Here is a 6,907-nt window from a genome sequence, read left to right on the forward strand (position 1 = left end):
TCTCTCTCTCTCTCTCTTTCTCTGTAACCCTGCTTTTCAAATAAATAGAACAAATCTTAAAAACAACTTGCAGGGCCAGCACTGTGGCATAGTGGGTTAAACCGCCGCCTGCAGTGCTGGCATCCCATATGGGCACCAGTTTGAGTCCCGGCTGCTCCACTTCCCATCCAGCTCTCTGCTATGGCCTGGGAAAGCATTTGGGCCCCTGCACCTGCATAGGAGACCCGGAGGAAGCTTCTGGCTCCTAACTTCAGATCTGCACAGCTCCAGGCTTTGCGGCCAACTGGGGAGTGAACCAGTGGATGGAACCCTCCTTCTCTCTCTCTCTCTGCCTCTCCTTCTCTCTCTGTGTGTAATTCTGACTTTCAAATAAATAAAACAACAACTTGTAGTAACATACTATATTTATACTTATATTTATAAACCAAAACTAAGGCTAATTTGAAAATATGCATTTTAGAAATTATAGTTTGTGTCCATTTATGATAGGTACAGTTTTTAAAGTGTGTGCTTGTGTCTTTTTTTCCCAAAGATTTATTTATTTGAATGACAGGGTTACACACAAACACAGAGAGAGAGAGAGAGAGAGAGAGAGAGACAGAGAGACAGAGAGATAGAGACAGAGAGGACAGAGAGGTAGAGGGTTCTTCCATCTGCTGGTTCACTCCCCAAATGGCCACAACCACCGGAGCTGGGGCAATCCAAAGCCAGGAGCCAGGAGCTCCTTCCAGGTCTCCCATATGGGTGCAGGGGCCCCAGCACTTAGGCCATCCTCTGCTGCTTTCCCAGGAGCATTAGCAGGGAGCTGGATAGAAAGTGGAGCAGCCAGGACTTGGGATGCTGGTATCACAGGTGGCAATTTTACCCACAACACGGGTCCTGATTGTGTCATTCTAAAACTCCAGCATAAGAATAATATTTAATGCTATGATCCCTGTCCATGTATATTTTATTAAAATTATAAGAATAAATTATAGACAAATGATCATGACATTAGAAAGAAAGGTTTTCCTGTTACATCCACATGAACTTACAAAAAATGAAGAAAAAACTTTGCTGTAACAACACAAATGTGAAAAATAGGTAATATGTGTCCTGAAAATTAGCAGTCAATATAATTAAATATATTACTGCCTATGATGTTGAACAAGTTCCTGTCAATCTGATTCTTTGTTTTCTCATCTGTTAGTCTAAAAATGCTATTACCTTTCTTAAAGTATGTCCTCAAGAATTTTGTAAGATCTGGCCAGTACTGTGTGTGCAGCAGGTTAAAGCCCTGGCCTGCAATGCTGGTATCCACATGGGTGCTAGTTTGAGACCCGGCTGCATCACTTCTGATATAGCTCCCTGCTAAAGTGCCCGGGAAAGTAGTGAAAGATGGTCCAAGTCCTTGGGCCCCTGCACTCACATAGGCTTCAGATCCCGCCAGCTTCATCCATTCCAGCCATCTGGGGAGTGAACCAACGGATAAAGGATCTCTCTCTCTCTCTCTCTCTCTCTCTCTCTCTCTCTCTCTCTCTGTAACTCTGCCTTTCAAATAAATAAAATTTTTTTAAAACAGAATTTTGTGGGGCCAGCACTGTGGCACAGTAGGTTAATCCTCTGCCTGTGGCTCTGGCATCCCATATAGGCACTGGTTCTAGTCCTGGCTGCTCCTCTTCCAATCCAGCTCTCTGCTATGGCCTGGGAAAGCAGTAGAAGATGGCCCAAGTGCTTTGGCCCTTGCACCCACGTGGAAGAGGAGGAAGAAGCACCTGGCTCCTGGCTTCGGATCAGCGCATCTCCGGCCATTGTGGCCATTTGGGGAGTGGACCAACAGAAGGAAGACCTTTCTTTCTGTCTCTCCCTTTCACTGCCTGTAACTCTACCTCTCAAATAAATAAATAAAATCTTAAAAAAATAATTTTGTAAGGAAACAAACATGATTTTGACCCTGGAAAGTAGGAAGTGATCAATAAATGTTAGTTGATTCTTAGCAGCAAATAATGTACTTATTATTTTTCAAATGCATAGTGATTGCTTTTTTTACTCTATTTCACATAGTTTCTTCAAGCTAATAAATTAATTGGTATTATATGAAAGTTTTTTAGATAATTATAAAAATATTAGAGGTGGTGTTTAAATATAACTGAGAAGTGATCCCTGTTAAATATAAGAGTGAGAATAAGAGAGGGAGGAGATGTGGTTTGGTACATGCTCACTTGGACTTACCTCTAATGGTAGAGCTAGAAAAGTGCCAGGGGATTCCAAATCAATCCCATCAAGGTGTTATGCACCAATGCCATCTTATTAGTCAAAGTGATCATTTTCAGTTCATAATTGATCACAATGATAGGATTAAGTGTCAAAGGGATCACATAAACAAGACTAGTGTCTGCTAATAACTGATAGGATTAAAAAGGAGAGAACCATCCTACATGGGAAGCAGGATACACAGCAGGTTCATAGAATGGCAGATGTCCTAAATAGCACTCTGGCCTCAGAGTCAGCCCTTAAGGCATTTGGATCCAGCTAAAAAGCCCATGAGAGTTTCGCAGGCATGGAAAGCCAAGACATTCTGGCAAAAAAAATGACCTAAATGAAAGATCTCTGTGAGTGAGATACCAGCAGAAAGAACAGGCCATCAAAGAAGGGAGTACCTTTCTCTGAAGGGAAGAGAGAACTTCCACTTTGATTATGGTCTTGTCTAAATAAGGTCGGAGTTTGTGAAGTCAAGAGGCTTTCATAGCCTTGGCAGCTCATGACAAGAGCCTCAGGTGATTACTGATGTCATAAATAAGAGTGTCAATTGTTAAATCAACAACGGGAGTCACTGTACACTTGCTCCCTCTGTGGGATCTCTGTTGTTAATGTGTTGTACTATGGGAATTAATGGTAAAACTAGTCTTCAAACAGTACTTTATACTTTGTGTATCTGTGTGGGTGCAAACTGTTGAAATCTTTATTTAGTATATACTAAGTTGATCTTCTGTATATAAAGATAATTGAAAATGAGTCTTGATGAAGAGTGGGATGGGAGAGGGAATGGGAGATGGGAGGGTTGTGGGTGAGAGGGAAGTTATGGGGGGAAAAGCTGCTATCATTCAAAAGTTGTACTTTGGAAATTTATATTTATTGAATAAAAGTTTAAAAAAAGAGAAACATAAAATTTTAAAAAAATTAGAGGTGTTTTTATTAAGCAATCATGTGGGGAGAAAGCAAAATTTTTGTATAAATTATGTACAGATAATTAGTAGAATTAATACAATATTATTTTTAAGCATTTTCATGTTGCATTTTGCCAATACTTAAATAATACAGATGAAAATACCTGTAATTCACAATAAACTAATGATATAGTACTTCAAGTTTTTTTAACATTGTACATCAAAGTCATTTTCTATTTGTTTGAAGTTAGAGACTCCTCAGGAATATAACTATGTATCTATCTCTATTTCTTTAAACTTAAGAAATTATAAGTATTTACTGTAACAAATAAAAGCTTCATAAAAAATCTCCATGCCAAGATACCTTCACTATAGAAATCCACTAGAGATTTAAAGGAAAATTAACATATATTTACATGAATCTTTCATAAAATAAAACAGGAGGGACTACTTCATATATAATTTAAATATTTCCTTAATTCCAAAACCAGGGAAAAAAACAGTACAAAGTATAAAAACTTAAATAATTATATCCATGAACTTGGGTATTTTACCAAGAAAAAATAAAAATAATCCAAAACTGACGAATGAATGAATCGATGAATGATTAAATACTTACTCTGTCATTCTTTCCATTCAGCAGTTCCAAAGTCAGCTCAAACTCAATTATGACTTGAAGTTCACTCACTAATTTATTTTTTTTAACTTTTATTTAATGACTATAAATTTCCAAAGCACAGTTTATGGATTACAATGGCTTTCCCCTTCATAACTTCCCTCCCACCCACAACCCTCCCATCTCCCGCTCCCTCTCCCCTTCCATTCACATTAAGATTCATTTTCAATTCTCTTTATATACAGAAGATCAATTTAGTATATATTAAGTAAAGATTTCAACAGTTTGCACCCACACAGAAACACAAAGTGTAAAGTACTGTTTGAGTACTAGTTATAGCATTAATTCACATTGAACAACACATTAAGGACAGAGATCCTACATGGGGAGTAAGTGCACAGTGACTTCTGTTGTTGACTTAACAAATTGACACTCTTGTTTATGGCGTCAGTAATCTCCCTAGGCTCTTGTCATGAGTTGCCAAGGCTATGGAAGCCTTTTGAGTTCGCTGACTCTGATCATATTTACACAAGGTCATAGTCAAAGTGGAAATTCTCTCCTCCCTTCAGAGAAAGGTACCTCCTTCTTTGATGACCTGTTCTTTCCACTGAGATCTCACTCACAGAGATCTTTCATTTAGGTCATTTTTTTTTTTTTTGCCAGAGTGTCTTGGCTTTCCATGCCTGAAATATTCCCATGGGCTTTTCAGCCGGATCCGAATGCCTTAAGGGCTGATTCTGAGGTCAGAGTGCTGTTTAGGACATCCGCCATTCTATGAGTCTGCTGGACTCACTAATTTATATGTGCTCCTTTGCTTGTCCAGCACATACTGAATGATACTACAAATAAACCAATATTTATTAAAATAATAAAATGTGAGGCCAGCACTGCCTGCAATGTCAGCATCTCCTATGGAAACTGATTCAAGTCCCAGATGCTCTGCTTCTAATCCACCTCCCTGCTAATGTGCCTGGGAAAGCAGCGGAAGATGACCCAAGAGTTTGGGCCTCTGCACCCACATGGGAGACCTGAAAGAATCTCCTGGCACCTGGCTTCAGATCATCCCAGCTCCAGCCATTGCAGCCATTTGGTGAGTAAACCAGTGGATGGAAGACCTCTCTGTCTCTCTCTGTGCAGCTGTGATTTTCAAATAAATAAATCTTTTAAAAAAATCAAATGTGTCAGAACATGCCACAATCCAACTACCTAAACCAAAAATTGGAGATATTGATAAATGACATAGAATTTTTAGTCAAAAACAGTTGCATTCAAATTCACATCTACCTTTTACCACATGTGTGAACATAAACAAGTTTTTTTGGGACTAGCTCTATGGTGAAGCAGCCTACACCTGCAGTACTGGCATCCCTTATGGGCACTTGTTCAAGTCCCAGCTGCTCCACTTCTTTATTTTTTTATTATTTTATTTTGTTTATTTGAAAGACAGAATTATAGAGAGAGATAGAGACAGAGAGAGAGGACTTCCATCCACTGGTTCACTCTCCAAATGGTCACAATATCCAGAGCTGAGCTGATCCAAAGCCAGGAGCCAGGAGCTTCTTCTGAGTCTCCCACATGGGTGCAGGGGCCCAAGGACTTGGGCCATCTTCTACTGCTTTCCCAGGTGCATTAGCAGGGAGATGGATGGGAAGTGGAGCAGCTGAGACTTGAATAGGCATCCATGTTTGATGCCAGCACTGCAGGCCATGGCTTTAACCTGCTATGCCACAGCGCTGGCCCCTGCTCCACTTCTGATCCAGTTCCATGCTAATGGTCTTGGAAAGCAGTGGAGGATGACCCAAGTGCTTAGGCCCCTGTACCCACACAGGGATCCAGATGAGGCTCCTGGCTCCTGGCTTCAGCCTGGCCCAGCCCTGGCCATTGAGGACATTTTGGTAATGAATCAGCAGTTGGAAGACCTCTATGTTTCTCCCTATCTCTCTGTAATTCTGTCTTTCAAATAATATAAATGTTAAAGAAAAAACCAAGTTCCTTAGTATCTAGTTTTTGAATATATATGTGCCCATCACCTATCACCTGATTGCTAAGTCAATGCCATTTAGATTTTTTTTTTTGACAGGCAGAGTGGACAGTGAGAGAGAGACAGAGAGAAAGGTCTTCCTTTTGCCGTTGGTTCACCCTCCAATGGCCGCTGCGGCTGGCGCGCTGCGGCCGGCGCACTGCGCTGATCCGATGGCAGGAGCCAGGTGCTTCTCCTGGTCTCCCATGGGGTGCAGGGCCCAAGCACTTGGGCCATCCTCCACTGCACTCCCTGGCCACAGCAGAGAGCTGGCCTGGAAGAGGGGCAACCGGGACAGGATCGGTGCCCCGACCAGGACTAGAACCCGGTGTGCCGGCGCCGCAAGGCAGAGGATTAGCCTAGTGAGCCGCGGCGCCGGCCGCCATTTAGATTTTTATGGGCTTGGTTTCTTTAGCAGTCCACTTCCAGTACTGGTAACTATTTAGGTCAAGTTAAGCTAGATAAGGCTGCTGTGACAAAATATATCAACATGTTATAACACACCGATGTTTATTTCTTGTTTATTGTACATGTATACTATAAATCAAAAAGAGTATTTGTGCCCCATTGAGCTCACACATAGACACAGGGTGATAGAGGCTATATCCTAGGGACCTCCAGCCATTACAGCAGTTAAGAAAGCATGGAAAAACACTCATCACATCTTAATTTCTTCTATAAAGTGACACTTAGTTCAACTCATATTTCATTTACCAGAATGTAAATATAACTTCAAGAGGGAAAAAAAGTGACTTTCCCCTTTACACAGAGTTTCAAAATTGATGAAGAGTGGCAGTATCTACCACGTAGTTGTTTAAAAATATTTAATAAGTATTTGTCTCATGGAATATCAAAACCCTCAACAAATCCTATTAGTTCTACTTTCAAAATGTATCCAGAATCTTGTACATTTCTCATCTTCTACACCACTAATCTCTGTCACAGACTGGCTTCTCTGGGAAGCAGATACTGAGACTGAGTTAAGAATGCAAAAAATGAAGTGGGAGTATATTAGGATTCTCCAGAAAAACTGAACCAGTAGGCAGTATGTAAAGATATTTCTTTTTAAATTATTTATTTGACAAATAGATTTAGACAGTGAGAGAGAGAGAGAGACAGAGAGAA

The sequence above is a fragment of the Lepus europaeus genome, chromosome X, assembly GCF_033115175.1.
Source record: "Lepus europaeus isolate LE1 chromosome X, mLepTim1.pri, whole genome shotgun sequence".
Classification (NCBI taxonomy): Eukaryota; Metazoa; Chordata; class Mammalia; order Lagomorpha; family Leporidae; genus Lepus; species Lepus europaeus.